This window comes from Schistocerca cancellata, chromosome 3 (genome assembly GCF_023864275.1).
Source record: "Schistocerca cancellata isolate TAMUIC-IGC-003103 chromosome 3, iqSchCanc2.1, whole genome shotgun sequence".
Classification (NCBI taxonomy): Eukaryota; Metazoa; Arthropoda; class Insecta; order Orthoptera; family Acrididae; genus Schistocerca; species Schistocerca cancellata.
This window is the reverse complement of record NC_064628.1, coordinates 81,064,113-81,085,088: the sequence shown is the minus strand read 5'-3', so window position 1 is coordinate 81,085,088 and position 20,976 is coordinate 81,064,113.

Sequence of the window (20,976 nt, the reverse complement as noted above, 5' to 3'; positions counted from 1 at the left end):
GGATATACACTGTACTAGTGCCGACATTGTGATTGCTCTGTTGCCTGTGTCTATGTGCCTGTGGTTCTGTCAGTGTGATCATGTGATGTATCTGACCCCAGGAATGTGTCAATAAAGTTTCCCCTTCCTGGGACAATGAATTCATGGTGTTCTTATTTCAATTTCCAGGAGGGTAGTAATCTCTACATACGCAGGCACGTAAGGTAGTGTGACACGATTCCTGCGTTTTTTTTTAAATAGGAACCCATACTTTTTATTACATATTCGTATTCGTGTAGTACGTAAAGAAATATGAATGTTTTGGTTGGACCACTTTTTTCGCTTTGTGATACATGGCGCTGTAATAGTCACAAACGTATAAGTACGTAGCATCACGTAACATTCCCCCAGTGCGGACGGTATTTGCTTCGTGACACATTACCCGTGTTAAAATGGACCGTTTACCAATTGCGGAAAAGGTCAATATTGGGTTGATGTGTGGCTGTTGTGATCAAAAAGCCCAACGGGCGTGTGCTATGTATGCTGCTCGGTATCCTGGATGACATCGTCCAAGTGTCGGGACCGTTCGCCAGATAGTTACGTTATTTAAGGAAACAGAAAGTGTTCAGCCACATGTGAAACGTCAGCCACGACCTGCAACAAATGATGATGCCCAAGTAGGTGTTTTAGCTGCTTCGCTGCTAATCCACACGTCAGTAGTAGACAAACTGCACGAGAATCGGGAATATCTAAAACGTCGGTGTTGAGAATGCCACATCAACATCGATTGCACCCGTATCATATTTCTATGCACCAGGAATTGCATGGCACCGACTTTGAACGTCTTGTACAGTTCTGCCACTGGGCACAAGAGAAATCACGGGACGATAACAGATTTTTTGCACGCGTCCTATGTAGCGACGAAGCGTCATTCACCAACAGCGGTAACGTAAACCGGCATAATATGCGCTATTGGACAACGGAGAATCCACGATGGCTGCGACACGTGGAACATCAGCGACCTTGTCGGGTTTATGTGTGGTGCGGCATTATGGGAGGAAGGATAATTGGCTCCCATTTTATCGATGGCAATGTAAATGGTGCAATGTATGCTCATTTCCTACGTAATGTTCTAGCGATGTTACTACAAGATGTTTCACAGCATGACAGAATGGCGATGTACTTTCAACATGATGGATGTCCGGCACATAGCTCACGTGCGGTTGAAGCGGTACTGAATAGCATATTTCCTGACAGGTGGACTTGTCGAAGAACCATACCATGGCACGCACGTTCACCGGATCTAACGTCCCCGGATTTCTTTCTGTGGGGAAAGTTGAAGGATATTTGCTATCGTGATTCACCGACATCGCCTGACAACATGCGTCAGCGCATTGTCAACGCATGTGCGAACGTTACGCAAGGCGAACTACTCGCTGTTGAGAGGAATGTCGTTACACGTATTGCGAAATGCATTGAGGTTGATGGACATCATTTTGAGCATTTATTGCATTAATGTGGTATTTACAGGTAATCACGCTGTAACAGCATGCGTTCTCAGAAATGGTAAGTTCACAGAGATACGTGTATCACATTGAAACAACCGAAGTAAAATGTTCAAACGTACCTACGATCTGTATTTTAATTTAAAAAACCTGCCTGTTACCAACTGTTCGTCTGAAATTGTGAGCCATATGTTTGTGACTATTACAGCGCCATCTATCACAAATCTATCTATTTAAGACATCTATCTAAAACATTCATATTTCTTTACGTACAACACGAATATGTAATAAAAAATGGAGGTTCCTATTTAAAAAAATGTAGTTGATATCCGTTTGACCTATGGCAGCGCCATCTAGCGAGCCAACCGTAGTGCCATCTGGTTTCCCCCTTCAAGCTGGACAAGTTTCGTTCTTGGTAGTTTTTTCGTTTGACGCTTATTTCGTGAGATATTTGGTCCGATCACGATCAATGGACCACCCTGTATATGAAATCTTTCACAGTGCTCTGATGAAACATTACTGAGAACTACGAGAGTCGATTAAAAACTGGTTTATGGTTGCGTGTTGTTTCGCATTACAGTCATAGTTGTTGTTGAATGTAGCGATAATTTTACATTCCCTGCTTCCGTAATGTTTCGCTGTAGAACTGGTAGAAAGTTGTCTACGAATTTCCCATTTCGCTGTTCTTTTTGCTCATTTTTGGCTGATCTTCTTTAGATGAATGTAAATTTCAGTTTCTTCCATAATATCCATGATTTTGTCATAACTTAAGTACGTTGAAACATGGGCCTTATACTTAACAGCTCCTCGAAAGTAGCGTGCTTCTAAACTACCGTGACCATCTCGAATTTATTTTACGAGCATAACGTGATGTCGTAGGAGCAACGATGTACAGGGCGTAATCTACTACTAGAAAATCATCCATAAAGTAAGTTATAATGCACTTAGTACGGGGTGATCAAAAAGTCTCTCCGCAGTGCCGTATGATTGTTAGACGCGGGTGCCGTATGATTGTTCGCCTGCCTGGAAATTGAGTTGTGTATTCAACAACAGGGGGCACACTTTCAACATTTAATGTGAAAATTTGTAAGTGAAAATGAATATTCCATAGATTAATAACTTGTATTTCACTGAGTTTCATTTCGGTATATTCACTGCGGCATACGGCATGCGCGGCTCACAATCATACGGCACTGCATAGAGACTTTTTGAACACCCCGTATATCTACAGTCCCTACATCAAAATCCCCCCCCCCCCCCCATGAACCATGGACCTTGCCGTTGGTGGGGAGGCTTGCGTGCCTCAGCGATACAGATAGCCGTACCGTAGGTACAACCACAACGGGGGGGTATCTGTTGAGGGGCCAGACAAACGTGTGGTTCCTGAAGAGGGGCAGCAGCCTTTTCAGTAGTTGCAAGGGCAACAGTCTGGATGATTGACTGATCTGGCCTTGTAACAATAACCAAAACGGCCTTGCTGTGCTGGTACTGCGAACGGCTGAAAGCAAGGGGAAACTACGGCCGTAATTTTTCCCTACGGCATGCAGCTTTACTGTATGATTTAATGATGATGGCGTCCTCTTGGGTAAAATATTCCGGAGGTAAAATAGTCCCCCATTCGGATCTCCGGGCGGGGACTACTCAAGAGGATGTTGTTATCAGCAGAAAGAAAACTGGCGTTCTACGGATCGGAGCGTGGAATGTCAGATCCCTTAATCGGGCAGGTAGGTTAGAAAATTTAAAAAGGGAAATGGATAGGTTAAAGTTAGATATAGTGGGAATTAGTGAAGTTCGGTGGCAGGAGGAACAAGACTTCTGGTCAGGTGACTACAGGGCTATAAACACAAAGTCAAATAGGGGTAATGCAGGAGTAGGTTTAATAATGAATAGGAAAATAGGAATGCGGGTAAGCTACTACAAATAGCATAGTGAACGCATGATTGAGGCCAAGATAGATACGAAGCCCACACCTACTACAGTAGTACAAGTTTATATGCCAACTAGCTCTGCAGATGACGAAGAAATTGAAGAAATGTATGATGAAATAAAAGAAATTATTCAGACAGTGAAGGGAGACGAAAATTTAATAGTCATTGGTGACTGGAATTCGAGTGTAGGAAAAGGGAGAGAAGGAAACGTAGTAGGTGAATATGGATTGGGGCTAAGAAATGAAAGAGGAAGCCGCCTGGTAGAATTTTGCACAGAGCACAACTTAATCATAGCTAACACTTGGTTTAAGAATCATGATAGAAGGTTGTATACATGGAAGAACCCTGGAGACACTAAAAGGTATCAGACAGATTATATAATGGTAAGACAGAGATTTAGGAACCAGGTTTTAAATTGTAAGACATTTCCAGGGGCAGATGTGGACTCTGACCACAATCTATTGGTTATGACCTGTAGATTAAAACTGAAGAAACTGCAAAAAGGTGGGAACCTAAGGAGATGGGACCTGGATAAACTGAAAGAACCAGAGGTTGTACAGAGTTTCAGGGAGAGCATAAGGGAACAATTCACAGAAATGGGGGAAAGAAATACAGTAGAAGAAGAATGGGTAGCTTTGAGGGATGAAGTAGTGAAGGCAGCAGAGGATCAAGTAGGTAAAAATCCCAGGGCTAGTAGAAATCCTTGGGTAACAGAAGAAATATTGAATTTAATTGATGAAAGGAGAAAATATAAAAATGCAGTAAATGAAGCAGGCAAAAAGGAATACAAACTTCTCAAAAATGAGATCGACAGGAAGTGCAAAATGGCTAAGCAGGGATGGCTAGAGGACAAATGTAAGGATGTAGAGGCGTATCTCAATAGGGATAAGATAGATACTGCCTACAGGAAAATTAAAGAGACTTTTGGTGATAAGAGAACCACTTGTATGAACATCAAGAGCTTAGATGGAAACCCAGTTCTAAGCAAAGAAGGGAAAGCAGAAAGGTGGAAGGAGTATATAGAGGGTCTATACAAGGGAGATGCACTTGAGGACAATATTATGGAAATGTAAGAGGATGTAGATGAAGATGAAATGGGAGATACGATACTGCGTGAAGAGTTTGACAGAGCACTGAAAGCCCTGAGTCGAAACAAGGCCCCCGGAGTAGACAACATTCCATTGGAACTACTGATGGCCTTGGGAGAGCCAGTCCTGACAAAACTCTACCATCTGGTGAGCAAGATGTATGAAACTGGCGAAATACCCTCAGACTTCAAGAAGAATATAATAATTCCAATCCCAAAGAAAGCAGGTGTTGACAGATGTGAAAATTACCGAACAATCAGTTTAATAAGCCACAGCTGCAAAATACTAACACGAATTCTTTACAGACGAACGGAAAAACTAGTAGAAGCCGACCTCGGGGAAGATCAGTTTGGATTCCGTAGAAATACTGGAACACGTGAGGCAATACTGATCTTACGACTTATCTTAGAAGAAAGATTAAGGAAAGGCAAACCTACGTTTCTAGCATTTGTAGACTTAGAGAAAGCTTTTGACAATGTTGACTGGAATACTCTCTTTCAAATTCTAAAGGTGGCAGGGGTAAAATACAGGGAGCGAAAGGCTATTTACAATTTGTACAGAAACCAGATGACAGTTATAAGAGTCGAGCGACATGAAAAGGAAGCAGTGGTCGGGAAGGGAGTGAGACAGGGTTGTAGCCTCTCCCCGATGTTATTCAATCTGTATATTGAGCAAGCAGTAAAGGAAACAAAAGAAAAATTCGGGGTAGGTATTAAAATCCATGGAGAAGAATTAAAAACTTTGAGGTTCGCCGATGACATTGTAATTCTGTCAGAGACAGCAAAGGACTTGGAAGAGCAGTTGAACGGAATGGATGGTGTCTTGAAGGGAGGATATAAGATGAACATCAACAAAAACAAAACGAGAATAATGGAATGTAGTCGAATTAAGTCGGGTGATGTTGAGGGTATTAGATTAGGAAATGAGACACTTAAAGTAGTAAAGGAGTTTTGCTATTTGGGGAGCAAAATAACTGATGATGGTCGAAGTAGAGAGGATATAAAATGTAGACTGGCAATGGCAAGGAAAGCGTTTCTGAAGAAGAAAAATTTGTTAACATCGAGTATAGATTTAAGTGTCAGGAAGTCATTTCTGCAAGTATTTGTATGGAGTGTAGCCATGTATGGAAGTGAAACATGGACGATAAATAGTTTGGACAAGAAGAGAATAGAAGCTTTCGAAATGTGGTGCTACAGAAGAATGCTGAAGATTAGATGGATAGATCACATAACTAATGAGGAAGTATTGAATAGGATTGGGGAGAAGAGAAGTTTGTGGCACAACTTGACCAGAAGAAGGGATCGGTTGGTAGGACATGTTCTGAGGCATCAAGGGATCACCAATTTAGTATTGGAGGACAGCGTGAAGGGTAAAAATCGTAGGGGGAGACCAAGAGATGAATACACTAAGCAGATTCAGAAGGATGTAGGTGCAGTAGGTACTGGGAGATGAAGAAGCTTGCACAGGATAGAGTAGCATGGAGAGCTGCATCAAACCAGTCTCAGGACTGAAGACCACAACAACAACAACATCAAAATCACAAGTGTCACTAAGGTATCCAACGTATGATACTTCCGTTTTAGATACTAGCAAATAGCCTAAGGCTGAATCTGTACAATTGTACGTGAAATAAAGAGAATGAAAGCTGAAGGCTTCAAGAAATCTTTCAAAAAATTCATTGCAACTGCGGAAACTCACGCGTCGAAAATAATTGGTTTATTTCTTGTTGGACTTCAAGTTTGCCACTTACTTCCTGGAGACAAAGAAAAACCGTTGATAACGCTTTTCCGAGAAGTACCAATCTGTAGGGGGTAGTGTACGTGTGCGGAAGCTCGCAAATAGAAAACAGCTATAGCCATGGAGAAGCAAAGTACAATGGGCGGATCGACTCGAGCTAAATATAAAATTATGGATTCGTTGGGGTTACAGCGGTCTGCAGAGGTATTTCATCGTAAAATGATTTACTTGGTGCGGCTGGTGGAAAATTAGGATATCTGTCTCGGCCACTGTAAAATGCCAGAGATGTAGGTCAAGTCAGACGGCTGAGCAAAGCTTCGCCAGATACTCGTGCTGATACAGCTGATAGGGGGCTGTAGACAATTTCTTGTCTATTTTTTAGTATTTGTATGACATCAAAGAGTAAGCACCGTTGTACTGTTTGCAAGATGCCCTAGACACGATGCGCACAGTTAATCGTGATGTGAGGAGACCATAGGCAGTGGTGTGTCACGAGTTGTTGTACGGCATAGGACGAGTGGTACGATTGCAGTTGATTTACTGATTAATTATTTGAGATGAGGAAAGAGATTGATGCATCTTGAGCAGAATATTTAATTGTGAGTATTTTTGATGACTAATAGAAGGGACTTAACCGTGTAACGGTAAGGTGAAGTTTCCTGACACAAACGGTAAGGTGGGGTTGAATCAGACCCCGCCCTCCAAATATCGATTTTTGGGGGTAAAATATAAAATGAATAATGGGAAAAAGTTTTATTATCAATCAAAAACATACAATATTTGTTATGAAAACAAGTTCTTTTATTTTTATAGTCGATAAATAAGAATATAAAGTACTTTGGAAAGAAATAGGAACTTGATTACAAAAAATACCTTAATAGAATTATTCTCTATAAAATTATTGAAAACATAGTAAAAATCAATGGATTCAGTCATCAACTAGGTACTTGAGTGCTTTACAAAATCCTAAAGATAGGAACTAAATGACAAACATCTCTTACTAATAGTAGAAAATAATTGCAGTGTCAGCAGTTTCGAAATATAAAGTTCTCAATAATAAATGTCTTTGTACACATAATGTAATAGGAACAAATAATAAATGTATAATGTTATCCTGGAAATGATCACATACAGCCCTGAAAATACATATTTGGCACAATTTATCACATCTCAGTTTCTTTACAGCCAGGGCATGTAATAACTTTATGCTCCCCACATATAGAACGATTACACTTACTTCAAAAAGCATTCCCCTTTCAATCTTTTGATCTGTCACAAAAATCACATCTTCTTTTCTTTAGTGGCTGTGCTTAGGCAGGTTTGTCTAATTCGATTGGTTCTTTTTCTAAAAGTTTTCCAATACTCGAACAGCGCTCACGGGGAAGATGTGTGTTATTTAACCTCTTTTCCATAAGAGGTTTTGTCAAAGAGAGCGCTAGATTTTTGAGAAATGATATTCTCGCGTCATTTTAAAAGCTGTCCATTTTGCTATTGCTTTCGTAAATGATAAAACTATTTATAGCCGCGATGTCTAAAATAGCATAAAAGTACAGCATAGGCCATCTTCTCGATTTTCTTTTTGTGGTCCTGCTGTGACAAACATATCTAATACATCGACCTCTCCTTTAGTTAGACTGTAGAACTCCACAATTTCAGGCTTATTTGATTTTTCATTTATCTCTCCAGAGATATCAGTAAAACATCTTTATTTTTCTTTGGGGTAAATGACACCAGAGTTTGGTCGTCCTGATACATAAATGTTGAAGAGCCTACTGGAGCGGAAAGCAGCAATGATGGTGGTATTTGCGGTTTGTTCCTCCTCAGTGTACCTACAAATGTGAGTTTCTTTTGGAGGAGGGCGTCAGTCACCTCCAGTGAGGAGAACCACTTGTCCGCTGTAATGTTTCTATTACAACCTCTGATAGATTCCGTCAGGCGAAAAACATACTGGGCAGGTAAAGGCAAATCTCCAGGTTTCCTCTTTATTCTGTTGTCCTTGCCAGTGTATGGAATGCCATGCAAAATATAGAATGTCCCTGCGTCGCATAGTGACATTATTTTCAACCCATATTTGTCGGGTTTCAATGGGATATACGTTTTGAATGGACAGGCGCCCAGAAAACTCGGTAGAGTCTCATCTACTGTGACATATTCAGATGGATTATAATTTTTTTCTCTGTCAGATTCAAACATGTCGCTCACTTCTCTGAAAGCCGAAAATTTGTCGTTGATTTTTCTGGCCTATCTGGTGGCTTTATCATCGAAGCGGAGGTTTTCTAGAAGAAATGCAAACCTTTTTTTGCGCATAGTGCAACGGAATACCGGAGGTGCATAAGTTGCTGAGAACATTTCATCTAAACTGAGCATAGAATTTGTTAGGACACCACTCATGCAGAGAAAGTCCATCAACCCTTTTATTTCAACTCTCTCTGTTGGTGAATGAAACCACTGGACCGTATTGTACTTTTGCCTTGATTTATCGATTTCAAGATTTGTGTACAAAACAATTTTTTCTATAATTTTCTATAAATAATAAAAATATTTCCAATTCACTAGTGACACCCCTTGCTTCCCCACGTGGACCATGGAGATGAGTAATAATATTTGACGCTGGTGTCCTAGAAAATTTTGAATGGTTGGTTTTGTTGGTCCATATTGTCCCTAAGTCTTTACCTAGCTCAAAATTTCTCTCATCATCTACATCTGACTGAGAATTATCAAACTCGACTGCTCCTGCCGCACAATGAAATACATCATCCTCGTCATCAGTATTAGATAATAAATCATCCTCGGTTTCTGAACAGTTTTCTGCATCGATATTGTCGCCATCCTGTGACTCAGCCTCCTGTCGGAGAAATTCGTTGCGTATCTCCTCAGGAGTTCTAAGGAGATGATGCGCCATTTTAGTAAGATACTAGAAGGGAAAACAATAACTTAGATGTAATATATACATCAATATGGGGTTGACTCCTCCCCACAAAAGAAACTAATAAGTGTGACGTAAACAGTAAGGTGGGGTCGGATCAAACCCGAGCGCGGGTGATGTGGGCTTCGGATAGAGAGGGTAGCTGCAGGTCACTCACCAGACTGACGTGGCCTCCTCGGCGTTCTCGGGACGACTGGCTGGTAGGGTAGCTGGAACCGTAGCGCTCTCAGAAAAGGGAGTGGGGAGTTATAAACAAAATAGACTCGCTGGGGTCGGATCCAACCCCAACCTTACCGTTACAGGGTTAATTTACTGGTACTTTATTACGGAAGTTTTTAATTAGGCATTCTTGGTTCAGGCATAAACAGCTATGCATAATTTTCAACTAGAATTTGGGGCAAGTATAGCTGTTGAATATTCAATGTCATTTTTACGCGTTGCAGTTTAAAAAGCTCTCATTTGATGTTGAAGGCTACCTCCGTTTGTCCACTAAAGAATTGGAATTTTTTTCTGCATTTGTGTTTGTGAAGCAAAGAAAGAGACAATTATTCGATATACAGGGTGTTACAAAATGGCACGGCCAAACTTTCAGGAAACATTCCTCACACACAAATAAAGAAAAGATGTTATGTGGACATGTGTCCGGAAACGCTTAATTTCCATGTTAGAGCTCATTTTAGTTTCGTCAGTATGTACTGTACTTCCTCGATTCACCGCGTTGGCTCAATTGAAGGATGCTAATGTTGACTTCGGTGCTTGTTATGACATGCGACTCATTGCTCTACAGTACTAGCATCAAGCACATCAGTATGTAGCATCAACAGGTTTGTGTTCACCACGAACGTGGTTTTGCAGTCAGTGCAATGTTTACAAATGCGGAGTTGGCAGATGCCCATTTGATGTATGGATTAGCACGGGGCAATAGCCGTGGCGCGGTACGTTTGTATCGAGACAGATTTCCAGAACGAAGGTGTCCCGACAGGAAGACGTTCGAAGCAATTGATCGGCGTCTTAGGGAGCATGGAACATTCCAGCCTATGACTCGCGACTGGGGAAGAACTAGAACAACGAGGACACCTGCAATGGACGAGGCAATTCTTCGTGCAGTTGACGATAACCCTAATGTCACCGTCAGAGAAGTTGCTGCTGTACAAGGTAACGTTGACCGCGTCACTGAATGGAGAGTGCTACGGGAGAACCAGATGTTTCCGTACCATGTACAGAGTGTGCAGGCACTATCAGCAGCTGACTGGCCTTCACGGGTACACTTCTGTGAATGATTCATCCAACAATGTGTCAATCCTCATTTAAGTGCAAATGTTCTCTTTACGGATGAGGCTTTATTCCAACGTGATCAAATGGTAAATTTTCACAATCAACATGTGTGGGCTGACGAGAATCCGCACGCAATTGTGCATTCACGTCATCAACACAGATTTTCTGTGAACGTTTGGGCAGGCATTGTTGGTGATGTCTTGATTGGGCCCCATGTTCTTCCACCTACGCTCAATGGAACACGTTATCATGATTTCATATGGGATACTCTACCTGTGCCTTTACAAGTACGACACAACATGTGGTTTATGCACGATGGAGCTCCTGCACATTTTAGTCGAAGTGTTCGTACGCTTCTCAACAACAGATTCGATGACCGATGGATTGGTAGAGGCGGACCAATTCCATGGCCTCCACGCTCTCCTGACCTCAACCCTCTTGACTTTCACTTATGGGGGCATTTGAAAGCTCTTGCCTACGCAACCTCGGTACCAAATGTAGAGACTCTTCGTGCTCGTATTGTGGACGGCTGTGATACAATACGCCATTCTCCAGGGCTGCATCAGCGCATCAGGGATTCCATGCGACGGAGGGTGGATGCATGTATCCTCGCTAACGGAGGACATTTTGAGCATTCCCTGTAACAAAGTGTTTGAAGTCACGCAGGTACGTTCTGTTGCTGTGTGTTTCCATTCCATGATTAATGTGATTTGAAGAGAAGTAATAAAATGAGCTCTAACATGGAAAGTAGGCGTTTCCGGACACATGTCCACATAACATATTTTCTTTCTTTTTGTAACACCCTGTAGAACTTTTTTAATCATACTGATTGCATTTGATGTTATAATTTTTCCCGAGTCATTGTCCTCATCCAGAGTCTGTACCAAAATATGAGTTATCATTTTTAGTTATTCAGATTATTCAAGTATGCTTTGCCCTTTTTTAAAAGAGAGCGTATTGCACCTGGGGCATCCAGTAGTTAGTTATAGCTCAGCAAATGCGATGCGCTTTCAAGACAAGAGCAGTACAACAAGTAGCCCTAAAGTAAATAATAAAAAAAGGGAATATTGAGTATTTACCAGCTCCAGTGAATCATTTTAAAAGTTTAACGATTCACAGTGTTAAATTCAGACAGTATTCTTACCATTACGAATGTCTAAACAGACAATTGAAACAGATACGCATTTTCAAGTTAGTCAGATTTTGCAACAGATCCTTGCATTTGAATTCCTACGTTTAAAGTACGAATTCCTGTGTTGGAATTATACGTGGATTACGTTTGAGGCAACTAGTAAGAGACACATGAGCTATTTTGCGGAATCGTGCTGTTTTTGATTAATGGTAATGATAACAGCGGGAATACTGCCCTTCCAGCATTAACATCAGCGTCATAATTTATATACTTTGGAGAGCTGATGCACGTTATAAGGCATCGCTTAAATGAAATATTGTGATAGATGTTCATTGGTCACCTTCAAAGACTTTACATTACGAATGACTTAAATGGGAACGACCAGATAGATAATGTTGGACATGGTGGGGGGGGGCGGGGTGAGGGGGAAGAAACGCACGGAAAACGCCACAGGTCTTCTAAAGAGAGAGTTTACCACTACGTTTGTCCGCCCTGTCCTGGAGTATTGTTGTGCGGTGTAGGGTCTGCATCAGATAGGATTGGCGGAAAGTACTGGAAAAGTTCAAACAAGGGAACCTCGTTTTGTATTATCGCGAAATAGAGTAGAGAGTGTCACAGATATGATGCGATAATTGGGAAGGATCTGCCCATGTAATTTCAATCACCAACTTTCTTCTCCGAATGCGAAAACATTTTGTTGGTTTCCCCACATAGGGAGAAATGATCATCATAATAAAATAAGAGAAACAAGAGCTCGCACGGAAAGACTGAAGTGTTCGTTTTTCTACCGAGCTGCTTGACAGTGGATTGGTACAGAAATAGCTTGAAGATGGTTCGACGAACCGTCTAGTCAAGTATATGTAGAAGGAGCACATCTACTTACTTCCACAACACTCATGGAGTACTTGGCTTGCTAAACCTTGTTACTTCTTTTCAAAGCGTAGTTTTGTCTCCTCAGTAGTTATATCGCAGTTTTTAATCAGTTTAGTGTTTAGCGTAACTTCTAGGTTAAAAACTACCTCTGTGCTGAACGACTGACCTAATTTAATTTTTTAAGAGAATCTTCCGTTGGTTCTTGGTAGAACAACATTATAATAAATGAAAAGTACCAGTCTGCTTTTGTTCTACAATATTACGTTTATTGTTAACCGGTTTTCGGCTTACAAGGCCATCGTCAGACATTTACTGAGTAGTATCAACAAAGAAGTTACAATGTTTGCAAACAACATTGGAAGAGAAGTAACACGTCCAGACTGAAGAAGTTTGACGTTTTCGATAGAGAAGTTCGTCAAAGTGTAAGTGGTCGTATTCACGACGTACGTTTGCAGTAGAACAAGAAATTATCTATGATTAGGAAGGTGAGTGTACCCCTAACCTTAAACTGTAAAAAAAGAGTTTTCGCAATGCGTAATTAACTTATTGAACTTGGTTCTGTCTCCAAATGAACAAAAAGTGCTTGAGAAAGGTTTTACATATGCTCCTCCCCACCCTCCACCTGAAAAGCAACTGGTTGTTATGAAAGTAGATATTGAATATGCTCTAACGAAAGACACCACTGCAAAATATATAGTTGCCAGTGCACTAAAGAATGAAACCAAATTCGTGTGTAACATCCCACGGCCTGTTGACTTTCACACCTTTCAAGTCCTTAAAATGGAAATAACAACACCAAGGTATCATTGCCACAAAATCTGGTAAAGGCAACAGTATTGTGCTTTTGAACAAATGTGATTATGTGGATAAAGTTAATGATTTCCTTAATACCACAGGCTTCCAAGTCCCTCCTAAAGACCCTACTAAATTGTTCAAAGAAGATGTTAAATATGCAATCAATTCATGCAAAAGCATGTTGTCTGAGTTTGAACCAAACTAGTATGAACACAGCGCCTCCCAGAATGTATGGGCTTCCTAAACTGCATAAAGAAGATGTTTATATTCGTCCAGTTGTTCCATTATTCACTGCTCCATCTTACAAACTAGCTAGTTAACTGGATGTCCTAATTAAGAGCAAGATTAAATTCAAACCAAAGCATGGTATTTCAAATTCCGTGGACCTAGGAAATAAGTTAAAAGATATATCTGTCTCACACCGCGATAAATTAGTATCCTTTGATTTCAGCAGTTTGTTTTCTAACATACCAGTGGTAGAATGCATTGATATTCTGACAGAGCTGATGCACAAATTTAATGTCAGTACTGTGGAACAGAATGACTTGAGACTGGCCACGCCGAGATGCCTGGCGCAGAACTATTTTTAGTTCCAAGGGACTCTTTACAAACAATTAGAAGGCTTAGCTGCGAGTTCCCCTCGTAGTCCACTGTTGGCTGAAATATTTATGGATCGTTATGAACAAAATTTTCTAAAAACAGGACCTGTCGAATACTGGTTTAGATATGTAGATGATGTCCTGTGTATGTGGACTGGTACTACAAGACAACTCAACACATTTTTGAAAAACCTAAAACTCAACATCAAAATATTCGGTTCACAATGGAGGTTGCCAACAAATACATAAACTTCTTAGATCTCACCTTTGACATCAGTATACAAACACATTGTTTCAAAATTTACAGAAAAACTACAACTACAGACACAGTAATACCTTCTTGCTCACAACACCCGATAGCGCACAAACATGCAGCTTTCTACTTAATGGTTCACTGTCTCATATCCATCCCCATGTCCAGAGATGATTTTAATGCAGAGTTAGATACAATAAAATTTATTGCCACAGCCAACTGCTACAATCCAGTTCTTATTGACCACATCTGGCACAGGAAACAAAAACGGAAAATTATACCCCTCCTATATGCCCCACCTGCTTCTCCATCGACTGTCTGCAAGAATGGTGTACACTACCATTTCTAGGTGGGGTATCACAGATTGTAGCCAAAGCACTGAAATCCTGCAAGTACAGGCTTTCCTACTATGTCAGGAACACGACAGCCTAGTGTGTTTTTATAGCAAAGATAAGATGCAGTTATTAGCCAACAGTGGGGTATACAAAATCACCTGTTCTGATTGTGACAAATTTTACATTGGTCAGTAAGGCAGAGACATATCAGCTAGGCTGGCTGAACATGAACGCAGCTGGAGGTTGCGTAATTCAGACTTTGCATTTGCTGAGCATGTACTGAGTGAGGGTCAGAACTACCAGCCAGTGTCCCGTGTACTTCACCTAGCAAATAAAGGCCATAAACTAAACCTGCTGGAAGCCCTGGAAATTAACAAACATCTTGCTCACAGTCAAGATTTAATCTTAAATGACCAGACACAGCTCAACACTTCCCCCTCTCCTAAACTTCATATAATCATCTCTGTTGTTCATTACTTCCCACACTGTCTCCGCCTACATATTCCCATTTACATGTTCTTTTGTTTTGTTTAAGTTGTCTTTGTATTCCATATAGACTGTAGTTTCAATAGTTAAAGCTTTCTTTTAACCGTTACTTGTATTACTGTCCATGTTTAACACCTCTTGTAGTTGTCCCATCAAATATTGTTCATACTTTACTTTGTTCCTGTTTTTAATACAAACTGTTACACAGCCACTGTTTTGATTATAATGTTAATGTCAAAATGCAGTACCATCACACTTTCAAAGACTGCGTTTGCTGTAGGTTCCCTCAAACGCCTCCTTTTTCCTACATTTATTGGTTTGGTTATCACTCTCCATGCTTCATGCCTCCTGATGTAGCCTTGTCTAGTACTAACTTTATTAGTTTTTTTTATTAATGGAAACTGTTATGTAGGCATGCTATTCCTATTTTATGTTAAATATTTTCCTGTTTGCTCTATTTTTATCTATTTAGTGTTCAATTTTTACTTTTCCACTGCATTACCACCACAATGTCAAAGATGTTACTGACTGTTTGTTTCTTCTTCAGTCTGGACGTGTTACTTCTCTTCCAACGTTGTTTGCAAACATTGTAACTTCTTTGGTGATAATACTCAGTAAATGTCTGATGATGGGCTTGTAAGCCGAAAACCGGTTAACAATAAAAGTAATATTGTAGAACAAAATCAAACTGGTGCTTTTCATTTATTAATTTAATTTTCTTTGGAGATAAAGCTTCTAAAGCAGACAGTATACTTTTCTCTTCTCGCATCGTCGATCTGTTGCTCGTGTTTCTTGTTTATAAAAGCAACTCTATTTTCAGATAGAATCATTGTCGTTGTAGAAATGAAATGTCTGTAAATGCTATAAAAGTAACACGCGAATAGAAATGTATTTCTAAAGAGGATGAATATTTGACAATTATCTGAACGTTGTCCATGCTAGTGATTGCGACAATCTCAAATTCATCTAGATGCTAATTTGGAATTTATTGTAATGGCAGAAAGTCACCGTTGTATCACCTTTTCATAGGAAACCCCAAAAGCTCATTTTTTATGTCCCGTTGATATTCTTCGGGAAGAAAACGAGCTCGGTAACTTGTTGCTTTATTCACATTAACAGGATCAGTTTCTTTACAGCATGACACGCATCTGCGCTGTAGTTATCTTATCTTTCCGAAATCTGTGGTAAGCGACATCAGCAGTTTTATGTGGAGAATTTTTGCATTCAGCAATAGCGCAGTGACTTCTAATTTTGCTCGTCGAACTACAAAACGACCAGAAATAAGAATAGCTGATAAACAAACGCATTTTATTTATTTCAATGCATTTATTTGCCATTTTTCTTGTATTAACAATGTACGTGTAGTGCTACCGCTTCCCGCTTTTCACTTCTCGTATTCCTAATGACGTCACGCCGTTTCGCCAGCAGTCTGCTCGGGAACCCAATTTGGCATGCCCTGGCTTTCACTGCCAACAAGCAAAACTTTCAATTTTTAACAACAATCATATTATTTTCAATACTTTAAGATTCACTGCGAGTACTGCTAGCAAGCGGCAAAGCGGTTGTCGCATATTGTCGCCATGCAGAGAGACTGAGGTCCCAATAGCATTGACATGGCGGAAGGCTAGAGGCGCACCGTCTGGATGACCTGATTATTTCACATCAGAGTCAACGGCTTGTGGCATACGTGGTCAAAACCGACACGACGGTAAGCTGGCAACGTTGCTCTCGCGTTCTCGTCAGTACGGTATCAGAACGCTTACGTTCTTTCACTGTAAAGACGGAAGATCCGCGCTTCGGAATGTCAGAACTGTGTAGTAAGTAGCGGCAGGAACAACACCACAAAATTACGCAGCACTAACACTCCAAACCATCGATTCCCGGAGAGAGATTTTAACCGTGTTCAGCCTGATGGTAAAGTACCGAACTAATTTTCTCTGAATCATACAGTTTGTGGGAAAAGCAGTGAGAATAATTACTTTTGGAAACCTTCTATCAGACAAAGCCTGTTATAACAATAAACTGTTTTGCTTAATAAAACGGCCGCACCCAAATCGGGTACAGTGTGTACACGAAAAGATGAAGTCAATTTTCGACACTGAATGAATAACTACTTTCACTTACTACGTAATTTAAACACAACCACTTAATTTCGATTTACTACGGTCACTTGGCAGTAAGAACTATTAATCCCACTTTTTGTTACTTATGGAATTTGTCACTATACTTCAGTAATTATTTAAAGAAGACACACGTATGTTTCAACAAGCATACAAAAAATATTAAACTTATAGCTATCATCCATATGACCAAAACTATTATTTAACACGACTAAATTTCATTTCTTTAGGACTGTTATTTGTTAACGTTTTACTAACACCAATATTTGTCTGGCTTTCTTTGACATGGAGAAACAACACGAACAATTACTGTTAAGACTGTTGCAGTTATACAATTATGTTACTTTACTTTCAGAAATGCTATTGAAAACTTATACTCATGGTCACGCAAAGTGGTGGCCCTTAAACTGATACGTGAAAACTTCAGTATTTAATAATGATTTTCAGAATTTACTACCAAAACCGTACTATTGCCAGTAATTTACTATTATTCAAGCTTCAATAAGCATCAGGATACTCGGAATAAATTCGTTTAGGTAAGGACCCTACTGAGGTAAATGAAATACGAAAATTACGGTTAAACACAAAGGTACATTTAACACTTATATTCCACTGATTGAAGATGGATGGTTCATACTGTGATACACTTCTAAATAAAGTACTTTGCCTGTTACTGATGTCGAAGGTGGCGTGAGGCGGTGTTGCGTAGTAACATTGAGCAGGTATGGCTGTTGATGCACATAGCTCTGCCTTCCTATTGGTGGCGATGATAAGATTCAAAATATCTGAGGTATTAATTTATTGCCGTACTGCGCCAATCATGTAGAACATGTCCGAGACCAAAACCAAGTCTTGCAGGTAAATTCGGGGCCTCTAGTGCTTGAACAACGTAATGCGTGTTCACGACTTGCAGGGCAGCTACCGACTGTGTGAGCCACTTGCGAGCCAATTCTCACTCGCGCGCCCCACCACCTTTTCCATTCCACCACAGAACGGAGTTCCGTTCTACCTACGATCCCTAAACCTTTTCAATTTACACTTCTGATTACAAAAACCTTAAGTATGAACCTTCTACAATTGCATGACAGCATATACATACAAAATTGACATAAGTAATTACAGTTGTACTTGAAATATTACATAATTATTTACAAAATATGTTTTAATACATTTATTCCACGCGGGCAGGAGTGGATGTGCGGTTCTAGGCGCTACAGTCTGGAGCCGAGCGACCGCTACTGTCCCAGGTTCGAATCCTGCCTCGGGCATGGATGTGTGTGATGTCGTTAGGTTTAATTAGTTGTACGTTGTAGGCGACTGATGACATCAGAACTTAAGTCGCATAGTGCTCAGAGCCATTTGAACCATCTGAACCATTTATTCCACCTACGTCAAAGGGGTTGTTTTAAACAGATAAACTACACTTAACGAAAGCTTATAGTATTTGCTTAATTTTTCAAAATCATTACGGAACAAAACAAATTTTAAAATATACATATTAATGGCAGTATTATATTTAAAATAGCATTAAAAGCTAAGGGCAGACGAAGACCATATAAACATTCTTAATTTTTAGTCAAAGTTATCGCAGTCTGCTGGCCATCTGCGTCGAGGAGAGGCCTTAATGAATAATAGTTAGAGAGATACTTTATTGTACAACATAGGAATAAGTTACTGAGTTTCAAGATAGATAAGCATTTTTTGTGTTGCACTATGACAGAGTAATGCCTGATTGGAATAGAGGTTCCAGATATATGTGATTTCAAAGAACAAAAACATTGTCTCCAAAATTCTGTTGAGTTCGTTTTATTTATTGTTCAAAAATAGAGGTAATACTAACTTTTGGATGTATACTCTCTTTTCTGTACAGGTAAACAATGCATACTGACTTTATTTTATTTCCTTTTTAAATATTCAATGTGTTTCTTTAACTATATTACTACTGTTCATTTTGAAGTGATTACTAGAAAACTACTGCCGAAACAAACAAAATTGGATTCTGGATTATTTTCCATTCAAAAGACTTAAAATATTAAATTGGAAAAATATTTGGTCATCAAGACTTTAAATTTCTGACAATTCGGATGCTAGAATGTTGCCCACCTCTGTCTTAATATCTCAGTGATGTTCGTAGTGACCTTCTTTTGGTGATTTTTAATCACGTCTGCTTGGTTTTTCCTTAAGCTAAAGTTATGGTGGCTTATTTGGTTCGTCAAATAGTGTAGGTCTTACACTCCATATATGTTTCCTGCGTTACACATTCACTGGTTTGGCTGAAAGTTGAGCGAACAAAAGTATGCTTTGTTGGGTATGTATACGATGGCATTCCAAAAATGGCCGGATCTTCTGGTCCCTACTAGCAATTTTTTGTTATTTAAATAAAACGACGTTATTCAGAAAATGTCTGTACGTTACAAGAGAATCGTACTTAAACTGTCCTGTAATGTACTTTTCAATACCTCCCAAGGTTCTTAGAAAACTAAATAATGACAAATGTGGTGTAATTATTTAGTTATTGTCGATTTTTCCGGCACTGTACACACACCCTAATGTAAAAACTATGTTATAACTCAGTATAAAGGTTACTATGCGAATTCATCCGAGATCGTATTCAGAAGTTTCGCTTGCTGGCCGTGTGGAAAGCTGCTATCGCTTTGGGTAAAAAAAAGGAAGACGGGATGCTGCGACTGTTATGTTACCGTTACCCGTGTGGTGGAACAGCTACGTGTTGGTGAACTAAGAAAGTCTTTCCCGATTTGTAACATCACTGCTGCCATATATTGTCAACAACTGAGCCGTTTTGCATACGCAATCGAAGAACAACGACTAGGAAGGCGGCGTGATGTGATGCTACCCATCGATCACGCCCTCCCGCATTCTGCTAAACTGACGCGTCGAGGAGCTGAGTTTGGAAGTCATTACGCACCCACCTTATTCACCTGATCCTGTGCCTTCAGATTTTCACCTTCTTCGCTCTGTGTCATACAACCATCAAGGAATTTCCTTTCCGGTAGAAAATGCTCCCGGAACATGGCTCGACGAATTCTTCGCCCAAAACCACGAGATTTCTACAGTCGTGGAATCGAAAAGCTACTCCAGCGTCGGCAGACTGTTGTAAATAGTGATGGGGAATATATTATTGATGACTAAATCTCTGTTATATGTATCTGTTGTGTTTATTCAAACGCTACGAAAATGTGCACCAACCCAATAATTTCATTTTTGTTTACCCCACAATCAGAATTCATCACACTAGACTAGTACACTTTGGATCGTACGGTGCCACGTAGAGAGAGTAGCACATAACATGGATACATGTACACTACTGACGATTAAAATTGCTACACCAAGAAGAAATGGAGATGATAAAGAGATATTAATCGGACAAATATATTGTACTAGAACTGGCATGTGATTACATTTTCACGCAATTTGGGTGCATAGATCCTGAGGCCCGTACAGGATCTGCAACATGCGGTCGTGCATTATCCTGCTGAAATGTAGGGTTTCGCAGGGATCGAATGAAGGGTAGAGCCACGGGTCGTAACATATCCGAAATGTAACGTCCACTGTTCAAAGTGCCGTCAGTGAGAAAAAGAGGTGACCGAGACGTGTAACCAATGGCACCCCATACCATCACGCCGGGAGATACATCAGTATGGCGATGTCGAATACACGCTTCCAATGTGCGTTCACCGCGATGTCGCCAATCACGGATGCGACCATCATTATGCTGTAAACGGAACCTGGATTCATCCGAAAAAATGACGTTTTCCCATTCGTGCACCCAGGTTCGTCGTTGAGTACACCATCGCAGGCGCTCCTGTCTGTGATGCAGCGTCAAGGGTAGCCGCAGCCATGGTCTCCGAGCTGATAGTCCATATTGCTTCGAACGTCGTCGAACTGTTCGTGCAGATGGTTGTTGTCTTGCAAACGTCCCCATCT